At 43.6% G+C, this 26,473-nt stretch overlaps 1 long non-coding RNA gene across 2 annotated transcripts in view; it reads left to right on the top strand.

Moving 5' to 3' along the window:
* The first annotated feature begins 214 nt into the window (after positions 1 to 214).
* The window catches only part of LOC101675929, a 29,943-nt gene continuing 3,684 nt past the window's right edge, over positions 215 to 26,473 (top strand). The window contains exons 1-4 of one of the 2 annotated variants that reach the window (XR_001180539.2): positions 215 to 452; positions 24,681 to 24,748; positions 24,891 to 25,218; positions 26,426 to 26,460. This is a non-coding gene — a long non-coding RNA (uncharacterized LOC101675929). The remainder of the gene's footprint in view (positions 453 to 24,680; positions 24,749 to 24,890; positions 25,219 to 26,425; positions 26,461 to 26,473) is intronic. The other variant, XR_001180540.2, reaches the window with a different exon arrangement.

Raw genomic sequence — 26,473 nt, 5'->3', positions numbered from 1 at the left:
ATTTAAAAACAACAGTACAATTGCACGATCCCTTTCATGTTAATATGTATCTGCGTGTTTTGTGCATTGGGACGTCTGCAAGGACATAATCAAAATTGATAGGAGTTGTCTCAGAGTAGTAGGATGCGTGGAAATATTTTTCCTTGTTCTACTTGTCCTATTTTCTTAACAAAAGCATGCATTAATTTCTTATAAAGGAGGAAAGTGAGGCCGTGGGGGCCTCCGGGCCAGAGCCCAGCGCGCCCGGAGCCGGCGCTGCCAAGCCCCCGCGCCACCGCGGGGAATGCAGCTTCGCTGGCCGCCGACTGCGGCCCACGCCATCCTCTGCATCTGCTCCGCCCACCGCGTCCCTCGGCCTTTTCCGAGTCGGGTCGGGGAGGTTAGGAAAAGGAAGAGCGAATTCCTCCGGTGCAATCGCGTCTGCACGCGCTCTGGGCGCGGAGGCCCGGACGGTAGGGAGGGGCTCCGTGGGGCTCGGCCGGGGGTCCAAGACGCGCTGCGCAGCTCTGGGGCCGCGGGCGGCCGGCTGGCCGCCCGGCTTTCAGTGGGCTGGAATGTTCCCGCGGTGCAGTGTACTTTGTTCTGGGGCTGGGGGAGGGTGCAGCGGGGGCAGGACTCCAGGGCCCCTGGGACTTGGAGGACAGCCAGCTTTCCGTTCCCAGGGTGCCTTCCCCGGGGGTGGGGTGGCGAGCGGAGGGAGAGGAGCTGTTGAGTTCCCAGGCTGGGCAGCTGCGGGGCACCAAGGGAACCCCTGGATTCCGGCGCCAGCCCTGCCACCCGAGCCTCATGCTTCTGGGGTTGTGTCTCAATCTCTCTGGGCCTCACTTTCCTCATCTACAAAATGGAGATGATTAGTAATAATAATAATGGCATAGTTATTGCCTGGCACTATTGTAAAGTGCTCTCCAAGTGTTCATGCCTCGTAACTACCCTTTGAGATAGGTACTGTTAATAGAATAATCTAATTATCCTATTAGTAGAGTAGGAGGTACATGGGAACATGTACAAGCCCTTTGGACAGCTCAGATGCTCTTGCCGAGCTTCATTCCAGATAGTAAAATGTGCACCATTATTAGTTTCACTTCTTCTTCTTCTTTTTAAAAAAATTTTAGTTATTTATTTGTCAGAGAGAGCCAGTGCAACACCACACAAGCAGCGAAGCAGGCTCCCCTACTGAGCAAGAGGGCTGATGTATCCCAGGACCCTGGGATCATGACCTTAGCCCAAGGCAGACTCTTAACCAGCTGAGCCACCTAGGTGTCCCTTATTATTATTAAGACTTTAAAAATGAGGAAAGAGGGGTTGCCTGGGTGGCTCAGTTCATCAAGTGTCTGTCTTCAGTTCAGGGATCCAGCCTCACCTCCCAATCCCTGCTCAGTGGGGAGTCTGCTTTTCCCTCTGCCTCTCCCCCCTGCTCACGCTCTCTCAAATCTTTAAAAAGAGAGAGAGAGAGAAGCTCAGGGAGGTTAAGTAACTTGCCCAAGGGTACACAGCTCCTCAGTGGTCATCTTGGATGCAGGCAGTCCGGCAGAAAGCCTCCACTTTTAACCTCCACAGACATTGCCTCCCTACTGCTCGTCTCAGGAGGCCCTTAACATCTGTTTGTTTGGACATACTGCAATCCATGCCACAATCTGGAGGAAGCATTACTAATAATAATTACTTCTAAGTGATGATAATTATCACCAACCGAGGGCTGTAATTCTCACAACACCCAATGAGGTAAGTGTCATTATTATTAATCTCATTTTAGGGATGAAAGAATTGAGGCCCTGGAAGGTCACTGTGGTTCAAGGCGATGGAACTCATTCATCCTGAAACCAGAGCTCCACAAGAGCTTAGCTCTTCGCTACTTTCTAAGTATTATATAGGGAGACAAACTCCTCCAGACTCTGAACATAGAGGTTAGCTTGGAAGGACAGTCCTTCCTTCTATAAATGTTGGGAGAGTCACCTTTGCCTGGTAAGCCACCGGGCTGTGCAGAGTGTAATAATGCGTCTCAGAAGCTCCCCTAACACCAGCAGCTCCCCTAACGCCAGCTAGAGAGCTGTGGCTGTCTCCTGGGTTTGCCAGTTCAGGAGCCCAGCTGACCAGTGGCTGGTACCAGCGCCACCCAACCACAGGAGGACTGGTCTGTTTTGTGACCAAACTGCATAAAAGCAATTTGTTTGAAGTTTGCTATTTAATGTTTTAAACCGAATCATTCACAGCATTTTTTGATAAGCAAGATTTAGTATTTGTTAATGAGGGTCAATAAGTGAGCTATTTTATTATGTTTTGAGCTCTTTTATTATGTTTTCTCATTAAATGAAACAGCAGATTCCATCCCTTGACTGTATTCTTGCCGTGATCTCCATCCTTGATTTTTCTCTTTATTAGGAGAAATTTTCAAAAATTTGTTTAAGGGGCACCTGGGTGGCTCAGTCGGTTGTATCTGACTCTTGATCTCAGCTCCAGTTGTGATCTCTGTGTCATGAGATCCAGCCCTGCGTGAGGCTCCTCGTTCAACATGGAGCCTGCTTGAGATTCTGTCTCCCTCCCCCAGCTCTCTCTGGACGCCTGGGTGGCTCAGTTGGTTGAGCAGCTGCGTTTGGCTCAGGTCATGATCCCGGCGTCCTGGGATCGAGTCCCACATCGGGCTCCTTGCTTGGCAGGGCGCCTGCTTCTCCCTCTGCTTCTGCCTCTGCCTCTGCCTGCCATTCTGTCTGCCTATGCTCACTCTCTCCCTCTCTCTCTCTGATAAATAAATAAAATCTTAAAAAAAAAATTGTTTAAGTCGACTAAGAAAGAGAGGAAGAGTTTGAGTGTCATTCCTGGGAGGGGAATGAAATCCACTGGGCTTCCTTGGTCGTCACCTGACCTCACTGTAGTCCTCAAGAATTAGGGGAATACATAACTGTGCATGACCCTTACTTTTATTGTATCACGAATGACTACTGCAAACACCCTCCCTCTCTGCCTGCATTTCCCCCCACTTGGCTGTGCTGTGGACTGACGTCACATCCGACTCAGGAGAAGTGGGAGGGACCGCTTGAGAAAAACTAGTGAATGTATCGTTTTTCTTATCGAGTAAAGTCTAAAAATATGCACAAAGAAGCATGGATTCTGTGATTTGAATCTGAAATTTCATTATATGGCATGTGTGTGATGATCCTGGCATCTGTTAAAATTGTGGTAAAAAGTGCATTCTGATTGGCTTGATTCTGAGGAAAAGACGTCAGAACGGGTTCTGTGTAACTCTCTGCACACAGTCGCTGCAGGGTGCTCATGAGCCGCGCAGGAGAGAGGGACAGCTAGTGGAAGAATGAGTGTGGATGACAGACAAATCCATTTATGGACAAGTGTGAACGGCTGGAGAGCTGCTTGGATGCACCCGGGAGGGGATGGGAGGCGATGGCATGTGCTGGGTTCCAGAGGTCCTCGGCCCACCACAGCACTCACAATATGACTCCAGAGGTATTTGTCTACCCATTGGTCTTCCCCATGAGGAGACTTGGAGCTCCCTGAAGCAAGAAGATAATTCTCTCCTTTTTTGCTTCCTGCGCCCCTGTCACCGTGTGTGGCACATTCATGGAGGCAGTGGTTAGGATGTGGTCTTGGCTGCTGTTATATGCAGCATTCCACCTACATGAAGAGTACGGCCCAGGCACCATATTCTCTTCAAAGGCAGGACCCGACAGTTGTATCTGTCATCCTGGCTCACTTCACATAGGCCAGAACTTAGTCATAGGGCCACACCTTGCCAAAAGGATGCTGAAAAATTTTGTCTTATTCGGGGTGGCCTTGGGTCTATTTACTTATTTTTATTTATTCATTTATTTATTTTTAAGTAGGCCCCACACCCAGCATGGAGTCCAACACGGGGCTTGAACTCATGACCCTGAGATCGAGACCTGAACTGAGATCCAGTTGGAAACTTAACCAATGGAGACACTGGGCACCCCACCTTATCAGAAGGCAATTGGTCTCCTTCTGCCACCTAAGTGAGCAATACATTCCTATTTGTTAAGTGAATAAAAAGACATAAAATGAATCTGACATTGCAAGTCTATTCTAAGAAAAAGCATGTGGAATCACATAGTTAAGTGAAAAAAGCCAAGTAGGATTGGCAGATATAGTATGCAATTATTGCTGTCCTTCTTTACCAAGAGACATTTTGTTGAGAGCGACAGTGGGCCCAGATTAGATATTCCGCTTCCCAGACTCTCTCCACGTGGCCATGTGATGCAATGTGGCCAATGAGATATAAATGGAAGACAGCTGGGAGACCACTGAGAATGCTTTGCTTTAATATAGGCATACTTTCCCCTCATTCCTCCTACTTCTTGGTTTCTGAAGTGCTGATATGAGAGTGCAGCAGCCAACTCATGAGACAATGAGTGAGAAAGCGAAGGGCACACATTAAATGTAGAGGAGAGGAAAGAGGGGCGTGGCCAGACATAGACGCTACCATGACAACGTTGACGCTCTCTCTTGTGACCACCCTACCACGCCTGCCCACCTCCAGACTTCTCGCTCTGGAGAAATGGAAACTCCTACCTGGCTAAGCCAGGATAGTGGCCTTTCTGTTGGATGCAACCTGACCGATACATATGTATACACTGATCACTTCGAATATCTCCGGAAGGATACCCAAGAAACCATAGTCATAGCTGCTTCCTCCTGGGAGAGGAAGTCAGGAGTTGGAGGCAGGGCACAAAAAAACTTACTTTTCATTTAAAGGCTTCTAATTTTGAATGTTGAATTGTTGGCATTAATATATTCAACCAAATAGCATTGAAATAACAACTTACAATGAGAAAAGTCAAAAGATACTGTTGATTCATGAATTTGATGGCTCAAGAAATACCATGTCCAGCAGTCATATGATTATACCACCTAACTACATTGTCATCAGTGGCACAGTTGTCCCAGGGCATTAATCAGAAGGGACAGCTCAAGAACTGAATTTTGAAAATTATTTGTTAAAAATAAATTACCATAGGTATGTCATAAAGCAATAAAAGTGGGGCTTGGGGGGGCTTCTTTTGGCTTGTTTTTTTAAAATCAGAGAGACCTAATTGTCTCCAAGTTTAATTGTATCTCTAATGTTGTATTTTTTTTCTTTTTTTTTTCTTCTTTTTGTTTTTTTTCTAATATATTTCTTAAACTAGGTAGAGAGTATACTGTTCTTTGTCTTATCATTCACTGTATTCCTTTGATGGGAATATTTTCTAATTTGAAATTAATTGTGAAAACCCAGAATGTGTTCAAATACAATCAAGCACTCTCAGTCCTTTGAATTATAATGCTCTTTCTAGAGAAACAGAAACAGGGCTGATGTAGAGAACTACTGACATTGCTCATGACCCACAATATATCTTATCTCACCCTGAGCTAGTGGAGATTACCCCGGCCAATGGCATCAAAGAGTGGTGGGGATTATGAATGATCCTGGTGCCTGGGAGTCATGATTCTTGGGCTTACTTTCATTTTATTCTTAATTTTACGTGTAGATAAATTCTTTTTTTTTTTTTTAAAGATTTTTTATTTATTCATCAGAGAGGGAGAGGGAGAGAGAGTGAGCACAGGCAGACGGAATGGCAGGCAGAGGCAGAGGGAGAAGCAGGCTCCCTGCCGAGCAAGGAGCCCGATGTGGGACTCGATCCCAGGACGCTGGGATCATGACCTGAGCCGAAGGCAGCTGCTTAACCAACTGAGCCACCCAGGTGTCCCGATAAATTCTTAATAGGGAAGGAGGCAGGGGGGATGAATCAAACTGGAAGACTACGTCCACCTCTAGCAGGCAAGGGAAGACCATGACCCTACTATCATTTCTATTAGGAGCCACGTGGCAGTGATGATGACTGAATTGAAACCAGACTAATGGTGCAAAGGGGACATGTTGTATTCATAGTCACATAGATACATATGATTGAACTCTGTGATAATTTTAAACATTAGAAGAGGATTGACTCACATTTATTCTGCAGCAGCACATACTTGTTCCTTTTCTAATATTATCTATGCTTGAAGACATGGAAAAAAATAAAATTTATTCAAGGATATATTTTTAATTTAAACACAGCTTCATATTTTAAAAATTGTTTATATTTATATACTTTCCCTTATAGAATGACAAGGTGTTCAAATGTCCTTTAAAGGACTGATTTTACCACTCATATGTTTATAAAATGTTTTCAAAATATCATGCCAAAGAAAATATGATGAGTTTATTCTACTTCTCTACAAAATGTTTAATATTCATCAAAAACAGATTATGTCCAAGAGACTGTGCCTTGTATGTCAATGTCATTTACTATGTATGTCACAGGGGTAAAAAAGGTTGAGGAACAAAAGAAAAATCCCATTTTCAATAAATTCTAATAAAATAGTAAGATGAGCTATAATTCAAAAGGGTCCCTGAAGAAGATCAAAACTGGACTTCTGAGTATCAGTATGTGTGATAAATTTATGTGTGATATCCTTACATTTATTTTACGCCAAATCCGAGACTCTTAACATGCTATGCCTAAGTTAAAAAAAGGGAGGGGGGGGGAATTCTGTGTCATCTCATTTGGAGGTGACTTGCTAAAGGACAGACACAAAGAAACAGTTTTTTTAGAACACTGATATTTTGTTAGGCTATTAATAGATTTGATAATAAAAATGTGTGGGTCTTTTTGAAAGAAAAAAATATCTTCAAAAATTTAAAACTCTATAGTAGAATTTAAAAATAGGATGTCTATCTCTCAAATCACAGCAAGACAAAAGCAAGCAAAACACAGTCTGCATTATAAAAGACACGACAAAAGTAATTAGAATGATAAACAAGTATGACTCATAAGCAAGACTACCAAAACCAAAATACATAATCTAAACAATACATGTAAATGAGTTAAATCCTCTATTAGAAGACAAAGACTCACAGTTGGGACTAAAAAATATCAATCACTGGTGTCTTATAAGAGACAACCCAAACCAAAATGACACACAATGCAAACATTTAAACTTAACTTTATGGAAGTTAGAAATGCACCCCTGTTACTTACTTTTCAGGATTGGGGGTAGTGATAAACAGCTTCTAGTAGGATGCCGGAATAATATAATGATTCAGTACAGAACTGCCTAGATTAGCAAAATGTTCCCGCTAATCCTCTCACCCCTTTCAGACTGCACTCTCTACTTATGTGCCTGGAAATCCAGTGTGTATGCTATGTGTGCATGCTGGTGGAGGGGGTGAGGAGGAGGGCTGCTTTTATCCTTTGCACCATAACCAAAACTTGGATATGTACCCTTGGGGCCAGAGAGCGCCACAATTGCCAATCCAGACTATTTCAGAATAGACTGGTGGGCCCCCAGGACACCAGGCCAAGAGCTATTGTCATAGTCAATAAGAATGAAGATCATGGAGTGCCTGGGTAGCTCAGCTGGCTAAGCATCTAGCTCTAGATGTTGGTTCAGGTCATGATCTCAGGGTCCTGGGATTGAGCCCCACGTTGGGCTCCCTGCTCAGTGGAGAGTTTGAGGATTCTCTCCCTCTCTGTCTACCCCTTCCCCTGTTCACACTCTCTCTAAAATAAATAAATAAATCTTAAAAAAAAATGAAGGTCATGGAAGGATGGGGTGGGAAGGGTTGTTCTTCAGGGCAGAACAGTTCTTGATGTTGTTCAGCCCCATTTTATCCCTGCTTTAATAGTTCCCACAAATACTGATGTGGAGTCTCACCTTTCAGGAAGGATGTCTTACTTCCTCTATGCTACGCTCTGTTCCTCAAAGTCACGCAGGGACCCAGATGGGCAAGGCAGCTCTGCTATCTTTAATATATGGTTTTTAAGACTGTTCCAGTTGTGATCATTTCTGATGAGCAGCAAGGCAAGGAGGATAAAGCACAGAGCAAGTATCTTTAAGAATATAAAATTGGAAATTACAGCCACTTCAACTCATATCCCATTGAGGTGAGAACTCAGCCACATGGTCACAAGCAGCTGGAGATGGGGCTTACAATGGGGCTGAGAAATGTAGTTTCTAGGTCAGTGGCCCAGGGTCCAGGAAGAAGAGGAGAACGGTTTAATAGCAATCATCAGTCTGCCAGAATCATCATCAATGGTCCATGCAAGGTCCCTCACTTGTTTCCATTTATTCATTCATTCATTTACTCACTCTCTTTTATAGTCATTCCACACACTCTCTTATATACCTTGACAATCACTCTACTGTGTCTAAAGTACATGCTTTTGTTTATATTTCTGACAAACACATATTTTTGTTTTGTACACATGTATTTTATTTTGAGTCTATTTTATTGAAGTAAAATTTATATTTAGTAATAGTCAAATGATCTTTGACAAAGGAGAAAAGGCAATTCAATGGAAAAAGGATAGTCTTTTCAACAAATGGTGCTGGAACCACTAGACGTCCATATGCAAATAAAAATAAATGAATAAAGCAGGAATCTAGACACAGACTTTCCACCTTCCACAAAAATTAACTTAGGGGTACCTGGGTGGCTCAGTGGGTTAGTCATCTGACTTCGGCTTAGGTCATGCTCTCAGGGTCCTGCAATGGAGCCTCCGTCAGGCTCTGTGCTAAACAGGTAGTCGGCTTTTCCCTCTCCCTCTGCACCTCCCTCCACTCATGCTTTCTCTTCCTCTGTCAAATAAAGTCTTTAAAAAAAATTTTTTTAATATCTTGTGATTGGTCATAAACTTCTAGAGGAAGACAGGAAAAAATCTAGATAACTTTGGGTTTAGCAAAGAATTTTTAGATATAACACCAAAAACATGATTGATTGATTGAATGAGTGACTGATTTTTATTTTTATTTATTTTTTATAAACATATATTTTTATCCCCAGGGGTACAGGTCTGTGAATCGCCAAGTTTACACACTTCACAGTACTCATCATAGCACATACTCTCCCCAATATCCATAACCCCACCCCTCTCTCCCGACACCCCTCTCCCTAGCAGCCCTCAGTTTGTTTTGTAAGATTAAGAGTCACTTATGGTTTGTCTCCCTCCCAATCCCATCTTGTTTCATTTATTCTTCTCCTACCCCTTTAACCCCCCATGTTACATCTCCACTTCCTCATATCAGGGAGATCATATGATAGTTTTCTTTCTCCGCTTGACTTATTTCGCTAAGCATGATACCCTCTAGTTCCATCCACGTCGTCACAAATGGCAAGATTTCATTTCTTTTGAGGGCTGTATAGTATTCCATTGTGTATATATACCACATCTTCTTTATCCATTCATCTATTGATGGACATCTAGGTTCTTTCCATAGTTTGGCTATTGTAGACATTGCTGCTATAAACATTCAGATGCATGTGCCCCTTTGGATCACTACGTTTGTATCTTTAGGGAAAATACCCAGTAGTGCAAGTGCTGGGTCATAGATTAGTTCTATTTTCAGCATTTTGAGGAACCTCCATGCTGTTTTCCAGAGTGGTTGCACCAGCTTTCATTCCCACCAACAGTGTAGGAGGGTTCCCCTTTCTCCTCATCCTCAACAGCATCTGGAGTGACTGGTTTTTAAAGATTTATTTACTTATTTTATATTTTTAAAAGATTATTCATTTATTTGACAGACAGATCACAAATAGGCAGAGAGACAGGCAGAGAGAGTGGAGAAAGCAGGTTCCCTGCTAAACAGAGAGCCTGATGTGGGGCTCAATCCCAGGACACTGGGATCATGAACTGAGCTGAAGGCAGAGGCTTTAACCCACTGAGCCACCCAGGTGCCCCTATTTACTTATTTTTAACAGAGAGCACACCCAAGTGTGCTCACAAGTGGGGAGAGGGATGGGGGGTAGATTTTTCAAGCAGATTCCCCACTGAGCACAGAGTCAGGCTCAGGCTCAATCCCACAACTCATAAGATCACAACCTGAGCTAAAACCAAGAGTCAGTCACTTAACTGACTGAGCCACATAGGTGCCCCTAAAAACATGATTTATTAAAGAAAAATTGATTGGTTGGGCTTTATTACAATTAAAGAAAACTTTTGCTCTCACAAGATACTGTTAAGAGAATGAAAAAGTCACAAACTGAGAGATTATATTTACAAAACACATATCTGATATAGGACTTATATCCAAAATACACAAAGAACTCTTAAAACTGAATGGTAGAAAAGCAAACAACCCAATTTTAAAATGGGAAAAACATCTCAACAGACACTTCATCAAGAAGATAAACAGATGGCAAATAAGCACACAAAAGGATGCTCAATATCATTTGTCATTAAGGAGTTGCAGATTAAAACAATGAGATATATTCATAAGGATATATCTAACTTTATAAAAAATTGCCAAACGGTATTCCAAAGTGATGAACCATTTTGCTTTCTCACCAACAATATATGAGTTCCAGGCACTTTGCATTGTCAACAGCAGTGGTCGGATTTTTTTTTTTTAAGATTTTATTTATTTGATGGACAGAGATCACAAGTAGGCAGAGAGGCAGGCTGAGAGAGAGAGGAGAAAGCAGGCTCCCCACTGAGCAGAGAGCCTGATGCAGTGCTTGATCACAGGACCCTGAGATCATGACCTGAGCCAAAGGCAGAGGCTTAACCCTCTGAGCCACCCAGGTTTTCTGGTTGGATTTTTTTTATTTGAGCCATTTGGTGATGTAACAGTATGTCATTGTGGTTTTCTTTTGCAATTCTTAATGACTAGTCATATTGAAAAAATTTTTATGTACTTTTTTGTCATTCATAGATTTTATTCAGTGAACTTTTTAAATCTTCTTTTCATTTTTTAAGTATGTTGTTTCATTTATTATTGAGTTGTGAGGTTTCCTTAGATATTCTGGGTGTAAGTCAGTATCAGTCAGGGTCCAAGCAGGAGAATTATTAACAGGAGATTGAAATAATGGAGAATTGGCTTGTAAGAGTCAGAGAGAACTCTGATGAATACAGAAATAGAAAATATAGGGTCAGCCACTACTGGCAAGGCTGAGATCTAGTTGTCTGAGAAGAACTTCCAGATCTGTTGGAAAAAGCCTAGCACGGCTCACTGGATGGTGGAGGAGACACTGAGGTGGCTCAGCAGGGGGAATCTACTATCCTTTGGGGGTTGGGGATATTGTTCACAGGGAGGTGCCATACCCTGGAACCTGATGCAAAGTCACCACAGGAGTGTTACAGGAAGTGGTTCACAGTCAGGTTCACCTGCCAGTGGCACACCACTTTGAGAAGGTGTTGAGAGAAGCTTCTAGCAGCTGGGCACTGCTGGTTGCCCTATGCTGTCAAATCTGGGAGCTAGGGAAGTTGCCCTCTACAGGAGCCAGGTGCAAGAAAGGCTGCACTTCTCAGGACACTGGAAACTGGAAAAGAATATTCCTTCCTCCGTCAGTGTCCCTCCAGCATGCCCTACTGGCACAACATCATTCCAAATGGCACAGGTGAGATATCTACACGGCCCACCTCCAGGGTCACAGTGCAGGTGAAGAAGGGTGGATTTGGAAATGCCAAGCAATAAGCTGTTGACTGGCACAAAATCCTTTATCCTATGTGTTTCTCCAGGCTGTGTCTTACCTTTTCATTTCTTGACAGTGTCTTTTGAAAAGCAGATGTTTATTTTTTTTTTTAAGATATGTATTTATTTATTAGAGAGGCTGAGAATGAGTGATGGGGGGGAGAGCGAGAGTGCATGTGTGTGTGAAGCAGACTACCCGCTGAACAGGGAGCCTGATGCAGGGCTTGATTCCAGGAACCAGAGATCATGACCTGAGCTGAAGGCAGTCGCTTAACTGACTGAGCCACCCAGACGCTCCTGATGATTTTAACCCTGATAATTCTCTTCATGTGCCTGTTTAGGTAACCACTTTAATAAATTGCCTATTGACAAATTTTGCCCATTGTTCTATAGGACCTGTTACCTTTGCTTATTTCAGCTTCAATCTGCACTTCTTTTCTCTGGTTTCCTAAAATGGAAGCTTAGATCATTGATTTTAGATCTTTTCTAATCCATGCATCAGTGCTATAAATTTCTCTCTGAGCACTGGTTTCACTGCATTATACAATTTTTTGACTAGTTGTATATTCATTTTTATAGAGTTACTTTCAAATTTCTCTTGAGACTTCTTCTTGGACCCAGGTGTCATTTACAATTATGTTGTTTAATGTCCAGGTACTTTGGGACTTCCCAGCTCTCCTTGTTACTGATTTCTTGTTGACTTCTGTAGTGGTCTGGGAGCTGACATTGTATGATTTCTATTTTTTTAAGTTTGTCAAGGTGTGTTTTATGGCCCAGAGTGTGGTCTATCTTGGTGAGTGAGTTTGAGAAGAATGTGTATTCTGGCATTGGATGAAAGTCATTTATAGATAGCAGTTCTATTTGCTTGATTGATGATGGTGCATTCCACTGTGTCTTCACTGATTTTCTGCCTGGTAGATCTGTCCATTTCTGATAGAGGGGTGTTGAAGTCTCTAACCAGGAGAGTGGATTCATCTATTTCTTCTAGCAGTTTCATCTGTTTTGCGCCATATATATTGACACTCTATTGTTAGTCACATACGTATTAAGGATTGTTCCATCTTCCTAGAGAACTGATCCATCTTCCTGGAGAACTTTATCCCTGAAAGCTTTTCTTGCTCTGTATTCTTATGTGGTTGAAATGAATATAGTTATTCCAGCTTTCTCTTAATTAGTGTTATTGTGGTGTATCTTTCTCCATTCCCTTACTTTTAATCTATATATGTCTTTTTATTTACAGTGGGTTTTTCCATAGACAACATAATTGGGTCACAGTTTTTCATTCGCTCTGATAATCTCTGTCTTCTAGTTGGTATATTTAGACCATTGACATTTAAAACGATTATTATATACTGTAATCAGATTAATATCTACCATACGTGTTACTGTTTCTATGTTATCCCTGTCCTGTGTTCCTATTTTTGTCATGTACTGTTTTTCTGTCTTCTGTGTTCTTTTTTTCAAATTTTTGAAAAAGATTTTATTTATTTATCTGACACAGAGAGAGATCACAAGCAGGCAGAGAGGCAGGCAAAGAGAGGGGGAAGCAGGTTCCCCGTTGAGCAGAGAACCCGATGCAGAGCTCCATCCCAGGACCCTGAGAGCATGACCTGAGCAGAAGGCATAGGCCTGACCCACTGAGCCACTCAGGCACCCCTGCCTTTTGTGGTTTTAACATAGCAATTTATATAATTCTACTTTCTCTCATTTCTTAGCACATCAGTTATGCTTTCTTTTTTTTTGCCTTTTTTAGTGGTTTCCCTACAGTTTGCAATAGACATTTACAACTAATCCAAGTTCACTTTCAAAAAACACTAGAGCTTCATGAGTACAGCAAGTACTTTATAATAACCAAGCACTCCTAATTACTTCATCCCATGCCTTGTATCATTGTTGTCCTTCACTTCACTTACACATAAGCTATAATCATAACACATTGCTGTTATTATTATTTTGAGAAAACTATTACACATTAGGCCAATTAAAAATAAAAAAATTAAAAAAAAATTATTCTGCCTTCACTTACTCCTTCTCTAACACTCTTGCTTTATGAGGATTCAACTTTTTGACCAAGATCGTTTTCCTTCTCTCTGAAGAATTTCTTTTAAAATGTCTTGCAGGGTAGGTTTGGTGGCAACAAATTCCCCTCATTTTTGGTCTGAGCAGGTATTTCTCCCTCACTTTTGAAGAATCATTTCCCAGGATACAGAATTCTAAGTTGGCAGGTTTTTTTTCTCTCAACACTGGAAATATTTCACCACACTCTCTTCTTACCTGCATGTTTTCTGAGAAGAAGTTGAATGTAATTCTTTTTTATTTCTTTTCTTTTCTTTTTCTTTATTTATTTTAGAGAGAGTGTGTGAACAGGGAAAGCGGCAGAATGGGAGGGAGAGGGACAAGCAGACTTTGCACTAAGCATGGAGTCAGATATGGGGCTCGATTTCACGACCATGAGACCATGACTTGAGCTGAAACCAAGAGTCAGATGCTTAACTGATTGAATCACCCAGGTGCCTCCCCCCAATGTAATTCTTATCTTTGCTCCATTTTAGGTAAGGTATGTTCCCCCTGGATTTTTAAAAGACTTTTGTCATTGATTTTTTTGCAGTTTGAATATTATATCCTTATTATAGGGTTTTGGGGTGTGGAGGTGGATTTAACCTGCTTGGTGTGCTCTGAGCTTCCTGGATCTGTGTTTTGGTGTCTGAATTAACCCTGGGAAATTTTCAGTCATTATTACTTCAAACATTTCTTTTGTTTCTTTCTCTCATTGTCTAGTATTCCCATTGTGTGTATGTTACACCTTTTGTAGTTCTCCTCCGTCCTTGGATATCCCATCCCATTTTTTGCAGTCCTTTTTCTCTTAGCTTTCCAGTTCTGGAAGTTTCTATTGACATATCCTCCAGCTCAGCAATTCCTTCCTCCAGTCTATTAATGAGTTTATCAAAGGCATTCTTCATTTCTGCTACAGTGTGTTTTTTTTTATCTCTATCATTTCCTTTTGATTCTTAGAATTTTCATCTCTCTGTTTAGATGACCCTTCTGTTCTTACATGTTGTCTATTTCATTCATCTGTGCCCTTTATAGTTATTTCAAAACCTAGTCTGATCATTCAAACATCTCTGCCAGATCTGAGTCTGGTTCTGGTGCTTGTTTTGTGTTTTCAAACTGTGTTTTTGCCTTTGAGTATGCATTGTAATTTTTTACTGAAAGCCAGACATGATGTGCTGGATAAAAGGAACTGTAGTAAGTGGGCCTTTAGTGATGTGTATAAGGTGTATGCAGGGGAAGAGGAGCCTCAAGGCTGATGATGAGGTCTCTATCTTTTAGTGAACCTGTACCTTTGGACTGAATTTCACAGGTGCTTCCCAGGTTTTTCTCCTCCTTAAATGGAACAAGATGGCTAGAGCTGGCTGGAGATGGGTATTTCCCTTCTTCCAGGTTGGCTGGGTCTGATAAAACCATGGCAAGCCAGACTCAGGTAAAAATTTCTCCTGAGAGCAGGTGTTAAGAATGAAGTCCTCTGGCATATTTCAAAATGGCTACTTTTTCCCTCCCCCTCCTACAAGCGTGAATAGATTTGTCTTTGATATTTGCCTTGAGACCTGGTAGAACTTCTGAAGGCTCACAACAGTTTGGTGTCCCTCTCAGACTGGGTACCCTTGGAGTTCCTAAACCTCAGACTTGTTCACACTGGGCCTCCAGGAATCTGACAAGTACAGTTTTGCTACCTAGCACTGGTTCCCAGAGAGGTTCCCGCTCTGCTAAGTTGTGAGCATCCATCTGTCGGTATCTCCAATTTTTGGAGCAGTGGTTTGCCCTGTGTCCTCAATTCTCTGGCAGATCTAAGAACAGTTGTTTATTTTCAGTTTGTTCTATTTTTTACTTGTCAGGAGAGCGTGTAGACTTCCAAGCTCTTTACGTCCTGGACTGGAAATTAGAAGTCTCTCTTTTGCTTATTGGTTTGCATGAGTTATTTGTATATTCTATTTTTTAATATTCTATGCATTAATTCCTTACCATTTCTATTTATTTATTTTTAAATGCCTTATCATTTTTAGATTTACAAATATATTCTCCCATTCTATCAAGTATTGTCTGGGATATCTTCTCTTAGACAGAAATCCTTAATCTTGACATCATCAAATGAACCATTTTTTTCCTTCTGGTTTGAGCTTTTGAAGTTTTATATAGTCTTTCTTCCAACTCAGGTCCCAAAGGTACTCTGTCATATTTTCTTCTATTAATTTAGATTTTTACTTTTATATTGAGGATTTATGTAATTCAGAGTGTATATTTTTATGCGGTGACAGGCAGGGGTCCCGTTTTATTTTCTCTATGTCGTCAGCTGGTCCCTTCTTTATTGTTTGTGATGCCTCTCACACATATACTTCTGGTCTGACTTTGAGTTTTCCATTCTGTTCCATGATCTACTGGTCTGTTTTTGTGCCAAAACAATGTTGTTGTTTTTGCTTTGTTCAGCTTCATACATGGCTTTGTAGTTTGCTGCTCTTTGCTCTTCTTTTGCAAGGTTGACTGAGTCCTATTTGTTTGTATACATTTTAGAATGAGTTTGCCAAGTTCCCAGAAAACACACCTGGAATTTTTACTGGCGCTTCACGACACATGTAGATTAACTCATGAAGAACTGACGCCTGTGTAATAGCAAGCCTTTCTATCCAATAGTGTGAGATATCCCTCCATTTATTCAGGTTGGTTTCTACATCCTTGATTCAAGTTTAAAGTTCTGTCTGTGTGTTCCTTGTATATTCTTAGTCAAGTTCATTACTAGACATTGTACATACTATTTTGATCCTTTTCTCCCAGAAGTTGGTTACTGCAGGTGAAGAGAAATGTTATGGATTTCTTTACTTTCCTTTTTTTTTTTTTAAAGATTTATTTATTTATTTATTTATTTATTTGAGAGAGAGAGAGAGATAAAGGTGTGGGGAGTCACAAAGGGAGATGGAAAGAATCTCCAGCAGATTCCCCACAGAGCACGGAGTCCCACATGGGGCTCAATTTTACAACCCTGAGACCATGACCCGAGTTGAAATCAAGAGTCAGGGGCTTAACCAACGGAGCCACCCAGCTGCCCCAAGCATTTCTTTTCTGGGGGTCAATCTCACATCTAGCGATTTGACTGAATTCTTTTAATAGGTTGAACAATCTGTCTGGTGACTCTCTTTGTTTTTCAAGGAAAGTGAAAATACTATCTTTATATAATAATCTTTTTTTATCTCTTCTCTTCTCATCCTTATATCTCTTATTGCTTCTTCCTGATCCTTTTGCAAGGAATGTCCATTATTATGTACTGAATAGTAACACTATATTTGCATCCCTCATTTCATTCCAGATCTTAAAGAAAATGCACTTAACATCTCTTCATTAAGCAAATGTTTGCCATATAAGTTTCACCAGGGGCACCAGAGTGGCTGAGTTGGTTAAGCGTCTGCCTTTGGCTCAGGTCAAGATCCTGGGGCCCTGGGATCGAGCCCCACATCAGGATCCTTGCTCAGCAGGGAGTCTGCTTCCCCCTCTCTCTCTGCCTGCCATTCCCCCTGCCTGTACTCTCTCTCTCTGTCAAATAAATAAATCTTTTAAAAAATACTATATATATAAAAAAAAATCCTTCACCAAGTTAAGGATGTCTCTCCTATATCCATAAATTAGTGATAAACTCTATACATGTTTTTTCTTCGTTAGTGTTTTGAGGTATTGTATGGTATTTGTCCTTTATTCATGGGGTGAATGCTGATGTGGAGCCAACTCGGAATTCTTGGAATAAATCCTACTTAATCAAAATGTATGTTTTAAATACATAATTGGATTAGTTAGCTGATATTTTATTTGGGATTTTTATATTTACATCATAGGTGAAAAGAGCTTATTCTTTTCACTGATTGCTTTGTCTTTAGTGATTTTAGAATCCAGATTACACTGGTTTCATAAAACGATCGGGGCATTATTTGCTCTTTTCTAGTTTTCTGGAGAAACTTACATAAGATAGGAATTAACTGTTCCTTGAGTTTGGCACAACGCCAGAAATTCATAAACTTTTATTACCATGACCCCACCAGCCCAATTGTTCTAGTGTTTACCACATATTTTGAAGGAGTTGGTTTAAATTAATGAATACAGGGGGGCCTGGTTGGCTCAGTCAGTTAAGGTCTGGCTCTTGGTTGCGACTCAGGTGGTGATCTTGGGGTCGTGGGATCAAGCCTGTTGGGCTCCGTGCTCAGTGTGCAGTCTGCGAGATTCTCTCTCTCAGATAAATAAATAAATCTTAAAAAAATAAAATAAGTTAATGAATACAAGTCTTACTTTCTCCGGGTGGCTGTGCACGGCAGAGAAAATATACACAGCCCTCAAGAATATGGGCACCATGTACGGGTCCCACACCTCAACCCAACCGTCAACCCTGTCAGTCTCTGTAGGTAAAAGGGTTGTGTCTTCTCCTCAAGTCCCTCCCTCCTCAGGCCTCACCACTACCTTTGAATTTAGCCTCCTGTTTTACTGACAAGAGGAAACCCCTCGGGCCTAACTCCCTTGAATCTCAACTGCCGGCTCACACAGAGACTGCCTGTCCACATCCAGTCATACCTCTTTCCCCCAGTCTTGGAACATGAGGTGTCCCCCTTCAGAGTCCAAGGCAATTCCTACAAACGTGCCCCTAAGCCCCCTCCCTTTCTCCCAGGGACCTCATTCCATTAGACAGTCCCTCTCTCTCCTGAAATTCAAACTTTCTCTCTCTACGGGGCTTCTTCTCCTTGGTCCAACAACATAATCAAATCTCACCCATCCCCAAAAAAATCCCTCCTTTGTGTGCTGGGGGACAGGCATTCTCGCACACTGCAGGTGGGAGTGTAAATTGGCAAGATCCTTCTGGGAAGCAATTCGGTAACCCGAATCAAAAGCCTGAAAAATATTTGCACCCTTTGTCCCAGTAATCCTGCCTCTAGAAATCCATCTAAGGAAGTAATCAGAAATGCTGACAAGGAGAGATGTTTAAAGATGTTAATCTCACTGTTATTTTAAACAGCAAAAACTGGAAACAATCTAAAGGTTCAACAACAGGGGATGAGTTCAACAAATTGTACTTAAATATCATGCCATTTTGGGCAATCACTAAAACTATCATTTTTAAAGGCTCATTGATGTGAGATATTATCCATGAAAAATAAGTGAAAACAGCAATGTCTAAACAATATATATGGTCTGGGGCTGAATTTTATATGTACAAAACAACTAACACATCTGGAATGTTAGCTATTGCATACATTCAATCTTCACAAAGTTCCTGAACAGTCAATACTGTTAGCCATGTTCTGTAGAGACAGTAACCAACCAGAAAGAAAAACATCAATATCTGGGGCGGGGGGTGGGGGGGGGGCATTACTGATGAATGTTATTTTCTTCATTCCCTTCCATATTCGCCAATACTTGAGCAAGGAGGTGCTCCTTTTTGTCAAGCAGAAATACTGAATCATTCTTTTCTTCTTTCTGTTACATATACTTTATACGTAGAATGGTGAATAACTGGAACAATACAGAGAAAATGAAAATCCTTCTCCTACTCCTGCTATGTCAACCCCCAGAGATGGCCACTGTGGACAGTCCGGCTTTTGTATTTATATTTGCTGTGAAAATGTGTATGTAGATACATACACTGCGAAAAAGCAAACGGGATCCTCCCACCATGTCCAATCGCAGCACTGCACAAGCCCACTGGTCCCAGCCGCTGCATTTGGGTCTCTGCCCCAGAGGTACCTGGAGCCCCTTTCTGCAGGAGGCTCACTTTTAATTTTTCCAAGGGGCCAACTATCACTTGACTGTTCTGCGCGGCCCTGAGGGGCTCCAGGTTTGGGGCATGGAGAACTGAGCTCCTGTCCCAGTCCTGCTATTGGCGAGCTGCCCAACCAGAGGAGAATCACTTTTTCTCTCTGGGGACCTGTTTCTCCATCTTTCCAAGGGAGTAACCGTTCTTGCCTTTCCCACTTTAAGGGACCATCATGATGCTCCAAAGTGCTGATGGTTAAGTGCTGTGCCCAGAGCTTAGGGTTCCCCACATCTGATGCTCCTCCCTAGTTCCCAGTTGCAGGGATTTTTCAATGTATCCCCAGTGGAGAAGGGGGTAAGAGGGCTGCAGAGGGGAAGAAAGAGACTTTGTCACTAGACAAGCCCTGGAGGCCTAGAAACTCCAGGTTGGCTCTTGAGCTCTCTCCAGCTCACTCAAGAGTCTTGTGATGGGCATCAGCGGAGGAGGACTCTCTAGGTGCGGGAACATGGAGGGGGCGCCTGAAGAGCACGGTGAGGGGAGAGGGAAAGCAGTAGGACAAGCTGGGGAAAGCGCTGGAGGGCTGAAAGCGCTGCGGGGCCTCCACTCCAAAGCGCATTTTAGAGGCTCTGCATGAGCTAGCCGGTGCAGAAGCCAGTGCCCTCCTCCGCGGAGCCGCCGCCCTCTGGTGGCAGCGTGCAAAAGTTACAACTGCTCTCTCGGCCCCGCCTCCCCGCGCAAGGCTGGAGGGCCGAGTTGCCACTCAGGCATGCTGCAAACAAGAAGCCCTTTCCACAGAGACCCGAAACCTGCCAAAAGGGGAACTCAGGGTTGAGTGATCTAGGACTGGAACTTGGGACTCTGGACAGCACGTCCAACTGATGCTTCCAGCAACCTCTAGTGATCGTCAAAGCAAAAGGCACCAGACAATGAAGATTTCATTCAGGCTATTGCAATGGACAGAATGTTCATTGTTAAGGACCATCCCAAAGAAAAGGGAGAGGCCTGGGGTTTTAGAAAGGCAGGTAAACAAGGGAGTCATTGGCAAGTCTTTTATGAGAGTAATAAGAAAGCATGAAGATGGGTTTTTCTGGGAATGCCCAGAGCAAGGGGAATCCAGTGCAGTTAGCTGATTCCCCAGAACTTAAAAGGGTATAGGGATTTATTAGCCATCACTGCCTTCCAGAAGCACAGGATTCAGATATAAATATAAATAAATATACATATAAATATTACATATCCATCTGCTATAACAGATGGAGCATGCTACGGGATGGCTGTTGGGGAGCCAAGGGAAGTGGGGTCCAGGTCACCTATGCGCAAATTTTAGAGGCTGAGGCAAGATCCCAACTTGCAGACACCAAGACAGCAAGGTGGCCCCAACCTGAAGTTTCATATTCCCTCTAAGAGGAAAACCAGAAAGTCAAAGAGGAAGGGATGGACCCAGCCAGCAGTAAAGTCATGGCTTTTGGTTTTGTAGGCTGTATCAGAGAAGCAGGCATCACCGGGGTGACCCCCGGGAAAGAGGCAGAAGGGTTCTGAAGGCACAGTGAAGACCCTCGTCAAGCCTCAGGAAGGGCTAGAAACCTGGCAGTTCTGAGATCTGGCTACCATGTCTGCTTCTCTGTGTTTCTCTGCGTCTGCCTCTGATGCCAGGGGACCCACTCAGTTACCTTTCCCCGCCCAGCTTCCTCTCCCACCCACAACCGCTACTCCCCTGCAATTTCAGCCAGCACACGGCCCCTTGGGGCCATCAGCCCCTGAGCCTGCTCAGCCTCCAGCCATAGAGCCCGCCAGGAACTGCAGCTTTGTCTGAGCCTGTGAAGACACTCCTCAGAAGACAGCCCATTTTCAAGCCAGACCATGAGTCATTTGACAGCAGCCGGCCTGTGCCCTGCCCAGCCTCTGGCAGGCGGCCCACCCCGGCCCCTCAACTGTAGGCGGGGGGTTTCCATGATCTGCTTCTCACAGGGGCTGGGACAGGACAGTGGCCCTTGGAAGGGTCAAGAGCACTACACTGAGCTAAAGGAAATGAGAAATGAATTAAAAAGACTCGGCATGTGTCACGGAACGTGATGTTGGGCCCACTGCTGGACCTCAGGGTGTGTGGACCCATTGCTCAGACTTCCCGCAGCCTGTGCCCGCACTCTCCTGACAGCCCTCTGCACACCACTGCCATGATGCGCCCCGGGCTGGATCCTGGTCCATTAGATTTTGGGGAGGGACAACCTGACCCAAGCCCAAATATCCTGGAGAAGTGGGCTCTCACCGGCATGTTCGGGTACTCACCCGACAACAACTGTGCCCACCTTTCCACTGAACAAAATGGCTTTCTGGTAACTGGGGAAGGGGACAGGTGGGGCACTGGAGGTGAGGGGACAGCAGTGTGAGAATGAACGTCCTTCCTGTACTTCTCTGCTATCTCATGTTTATCCATGCTCAGGCTGTTCTTCCGCCCTGACTGTCCACACCTCCCCCACAACCCCTTCAGCAGGCCGGCTCTTCCTCTCCTTGGAGACTCAAGTTGGCATCCCTTCCCACTGGAAGGACCTCCTGTCCCTCCCCTCCCCCGCAGCAGCCCTCCTTTCTTGCTTCCATCCCTGCCAGCTCCTCCAAGCTCCAGAGTTACTGGAAAGACTCCCCCTGTCTTATCCTTGAGGGTCTGGGACATGGAAGGTTCAGTAACTTCTTCCTGAATGAACCAAAGTTGAGGGCTTGGGTTCATCACTGGGGTTGCTTTTTCAGAAGGGGATCCCAGGACTGACTTTCCAATGTTTGTCACATGACACAGGGTAGCCAGGGAGTGAGCCTGAGTTTCCACTGGCACTTCACCACATGCTCGCTGGACAAGTTACCTAATCTAGTTTCCTAATGCCGTTTTCTTCATCTGTAAAATGGGGAATACTGGTGGTACCCACTTCAAAGAGCTGTTGTGAGGGTCCAGTTAGATACTGCTTACCACAATTCTTGGGACATTGTACATGCTCATTATTTTATTATTACTATCATCATGCACCCCTCCTGCCACAGAACTCAATGCTGCCCCCAGTGGTTGTGCAGGGGATGCCACTCTCCAGCCCTCCCAGATCTGTAAAACCACCATCACTCCATCAGTAAAACACAGGCTTAGAATTTAACCTCACTGGGCTTCTGTACAAAGAACAGATTTCAATTTTTTGTAAAGTATGATAAAAAAAAATATTAAGTAGTCTAACACACTTTGGTATATCTTTTCTAGTTTTTTTTTCTTAAGAACATTAAATGTAGCTCTAGTCAGGGGCGCCTGGGTAGCTCAGTCGGTTAAGCATCTGCCTTTGGCTCAGGTGATGATCCCAGTGCCCTGGGATCAAGCCCCACAACAGGCTCCCTTCCCAGCAGGGAGTCTGCTTGTCCCTCTCCCTCTACCCTCCCCATTTGTGTTCTCCTTCTCTCTCTCTCTCATGCTCATGCACTCTCTCTCTCAAATAAATAAATAAAATCTTTAAAAATGAAAATCCTGTTCCTGGTGTACAAATAAACTAATATTTGACATAATTCCAGTGATAAATACCTATCAGAAGTATTAAGTACTAAAAAGAAAAATAAAGGGAAACAGAATGAAAGGAGGTACTATGGTCAGCAAGCGATCAGGGAAGGCCTCCTGGAGGAGGTGACATTGAGCAGAGACCTGAGCTACAGACAGAAAGAGCCTTAGGACATTGAATGGGGCTTCCCCTGTCTAAAGATGGAGAAAGAACCCTGAGAAAGGCAGTGGCTTTCCCTAGATTACAAAGGTACTACGACTTCTCTAGGGGAGGGTGTTCCTCCTGAGAGTCTGGGCTCAGGGGGTGTACTCCGAGGCAGCGGAGTACCCTCTACTTACATACAGCTGTGGTCTCACAGACCCTTAGCCCAATCCACTCGGCACCAAGTCAGCCCAAGGGCTCCTTTCCCCACCCCCTTCCATTTCTCCTTCTCCCTCCTTCTTCTCTCTCTCCCCCATCTCCTTCTCCTTCTTGTTCTTACAGTTTTTTGTCAATAAACACTGAATGGTATGTAAACGTAAAGGCTCAGGTGAATGAATAATTAGAGGCCAAACGCCTGAGTGGCCAGCAAGAAAACCAAGAAATGGGATGTTGCTGTCACCCCAGAAGCCTTCATGTCTCCCTTCCCACTTCCCTGTCCTTTATGTCAATCCCTTCCTTGCTTTTCTTACCATTTCACCACCTACATATGTGTCCCTAAACAATATAGTTTTGCTGTTAGAACTCTGAACTTTATATAATGGTGTGGTTCTATATATGTCTTTTATGCCTTACTCCTCTCCCTCAGCATCAAGTTCACAAGGTTTACCCCTGTCGCTAGGGGTCCTGGTCTGCAAGGGCTGCGGTAACAGTGTGCCACAGATCTGGAGGGTAGAAGTCCAAGGTCAAGCATCAGGAGAGCCATCTCCTTCTGAAGGTCGTGAGACAAGGTTCTGTTCCAGGGCTCTTTCTTTGGCTCGTAGGTGGCTGCCTTCGTCCTGGGTCTTCACACTGTTCCGACCCCCATTAAATTTCGTTTTTGTATAAGGACGTCTTCATATTGGCTTAGGGCCCACCCTGGTGACTTTACCTAGGTGAAGACCGCACCTCCAGATATGGCCACTCCCTAAAGCATGGGAACATATGAATGGGGGAGGGATACATTTCAGCCCAGGACCCCGAATGTGACGTTGTTCACTCATGTTCGTAAGCATATGATTTTCAGTCCTGCAAAGCATGAGGACAGCACGAGCTATTAATCCAGGCTCCTGTGGATCGGCACTTGGCTGGGGCCATTACAGATAAAGGGTACAGTGAGTTTCTGCAGAGTTTACAAAGAGCAATGGAACAACTGAGTCACAGGGGAAAGTTGATCTTCAGATTCAGAGGCTCTGCAAACAGTTTTCCAAAGTGTTTGCACCAATTTCTCCTCACTCCGGCCCCAGACTCTCCCATCTTTGTGGCTCGACTTCCTCAGCCACAGACATGTCCGTGTTACCTGGGCAGTAGTCTAGTTTGCATTTCCCTGATGACTAAGGGGGATGAGGATGCTTTTGCATGGACTCCTGGAGCTCCCGTTTTGTGAAGTGCCTGCCCAAGTTTTACTGGTTTTAACGTATCTTTTTGATCTTTTAATCTCTTCCCCTTCTACCACGCTCATGGCAATTTTACTGTAAGGGCACGTTTGCCACTTCCCTGCCACTGGACTTTGGTTTGTACTATCCGAGTCACCCTGCATGTTTGTAATAACTTGACTCTAGGAGATCAAGGCTGGGAGCATCATCCCTTCCTTCTCAGAAGTCTCTGGGCTCCTCATGCAAACCTTCCAACTCTCTCTCCCTTCCAACTTCCCATCTGCACCTGTGGACAGAGCTTCACCCTCCCCTCACCAACTGCAGCCTCTCCTCCTACCTGATCTGTCTCTGTCACCCACACAGGATTATGATCATCGATGGAGATGATGTGCAGGTGTCCAGCATGGTCCCTGGATTCCTGCATGCTCGCAGTAAGTATGACTTCCCTTCCCTCTTCTTGATGTTCTGCAGAAAGGAATTAGAGTAACATTTATCAATCATGCCCTGAGTGCCAGGAGGCAGGCCAAGGACCACTCACTGCCCATTTGTTACCATTCTCTTCTTCTTTCTTAGTTACAGACTTTATTCAGGGCAGTAATGTGCATCCTTTGCTTTTCCTGCCTTCCTCTTTCCTGATGCCTGGAACTTGGAGCTCCTGCAGCCATTTTGGACCAAGAACTGGGTAAAAGAGCCAGCTCTCGAGCCATCCAACCAGACCTTGAAAGGCAACTTGTCTCATGCAGCAGAGAAATTAACCTCTGTCACCTTAAAGCAACAGTGATTTTGTTTTCTATTATATGGCACAACCTAAGGCGGATACTTAACGAAAAGTACATGTTTTTGGTTAATCATAAACATGTTTGCTTGAGCTAAATTTTCCTGCTTAAAATTATTTTTGCTGGTAAGTAAATGATACTATGTTTGAGTCTCTACACTCAAATTTGTATTTTTCAAACAGCCCACTGGGTTAGTTTTTCACACTGGTATGAGTAATTGAGACATGGCATCTCAAATAGCCAAGAAATTAGCATTCCCTCTTAGTATTTAAAAGAAGTTGTCTTAAAAAAATTTTTAACAAAATAAAAGAAGTTGTCTTGGGGCATCTGGGTGGTTCAGTTGGTTAAGCGTCCACTTTCCGCTGGGGTCATGATCCTGGGATCCTGGGTTGGAGCCCTGTGGCAGGTTCCCTGCTCAGCAGAGAGCCTGCTTCTCCCTCTCCCTCTGTTCCCCTGCTTCTGCTCTCTCAATCGCACTCTATCTCAAATAAATAAATAAAATCTTTTTTAAAAATGGGAAGTGGTATACACATGCATATGCACACACACATACATGCACGCTAATGAACCAGCCATGTGTGGTGTACGGGAGAACACTATGGATTCTGATTGTAAGGCTTGGATAATTCACTTGATCTGAGCCTGCTTCCTCATCTGAAAATGGTGGCCTATCACGTCCATGTACTATAAGGACAAAATGAGAAAAGTGCATATAAAATGCCTGCCAGAAACAAAGCGCTCAGTCAATGGTAAAGAAGGTGGGTGTGTTTTAATTTTTTGACAGTTGGCTTATTTGGGGCAAAGAAGACTAATCTGTCCCTTCAGGAGAAGGCCTTACTCCTTACTCCAACCACTTGAGTCACCCCCACCCCCAGCCAGGCCCCTGGGGGAAAAGGCCACCAATGCTCTGACCCTGAGACCCTGGCCTGGGGTGGCTGCTGGCACCCCCCCCCCCACTTCCCCAAGGCAACAGCACCCACAGCAGTGAAGCCCAGAAGAGCTGGGTTTAAGTCCAGATTCAGTTCCAGTTTTTATTTAAAGATCCTAATTTCTGGATGTTTATTTAGGGGATTCCAGCGGTAGCTTAAGCTCCTTTAAGACATTCTAAGTTGAAGTCTTTCCTTCACTTGGCTGCTAAAGTTTAATTCAGTCTAATTATTTCATATGGCACCGACTATAATAGTTTCATAATTTCTAGTATATTAAGCACTTAATATGTTGTGTCATTTGAAATCACATATTAAATTCAGCAAAGTACATTTTAATGAGAGTTAAGTGGTGTGAAAATATTAATACAATGTGATGGTTCATCTTGGTGCTCATATTTTGTAGGTCTGTTCCCAATGCACAAATGCCTCGCTCACCAGGTAAGCAAAGCAT

This window comes from Mustela putorius, unplaced genomic scaffold (genome assembly GCF_011764305.1).
Source record: "Mustela putorius furo isolate JIRA1106 unplaced genomic scaffold, ASM1176430v1.1 tig00003896_pilon_pilon_pilon, whole genome shotgun sequence".
Classification (NCBI taxonomy): domain Eukaryota; kingdom Metazoa; phylum Chordata; class Mammalia; order Carnivora; family Mustelidae; genus Mustela; species Mustela putorius.
Note: the sequence above shows the minus strand (reverse complement) of the source record. Positions and strands in the feature narration are given on the sequence as shown.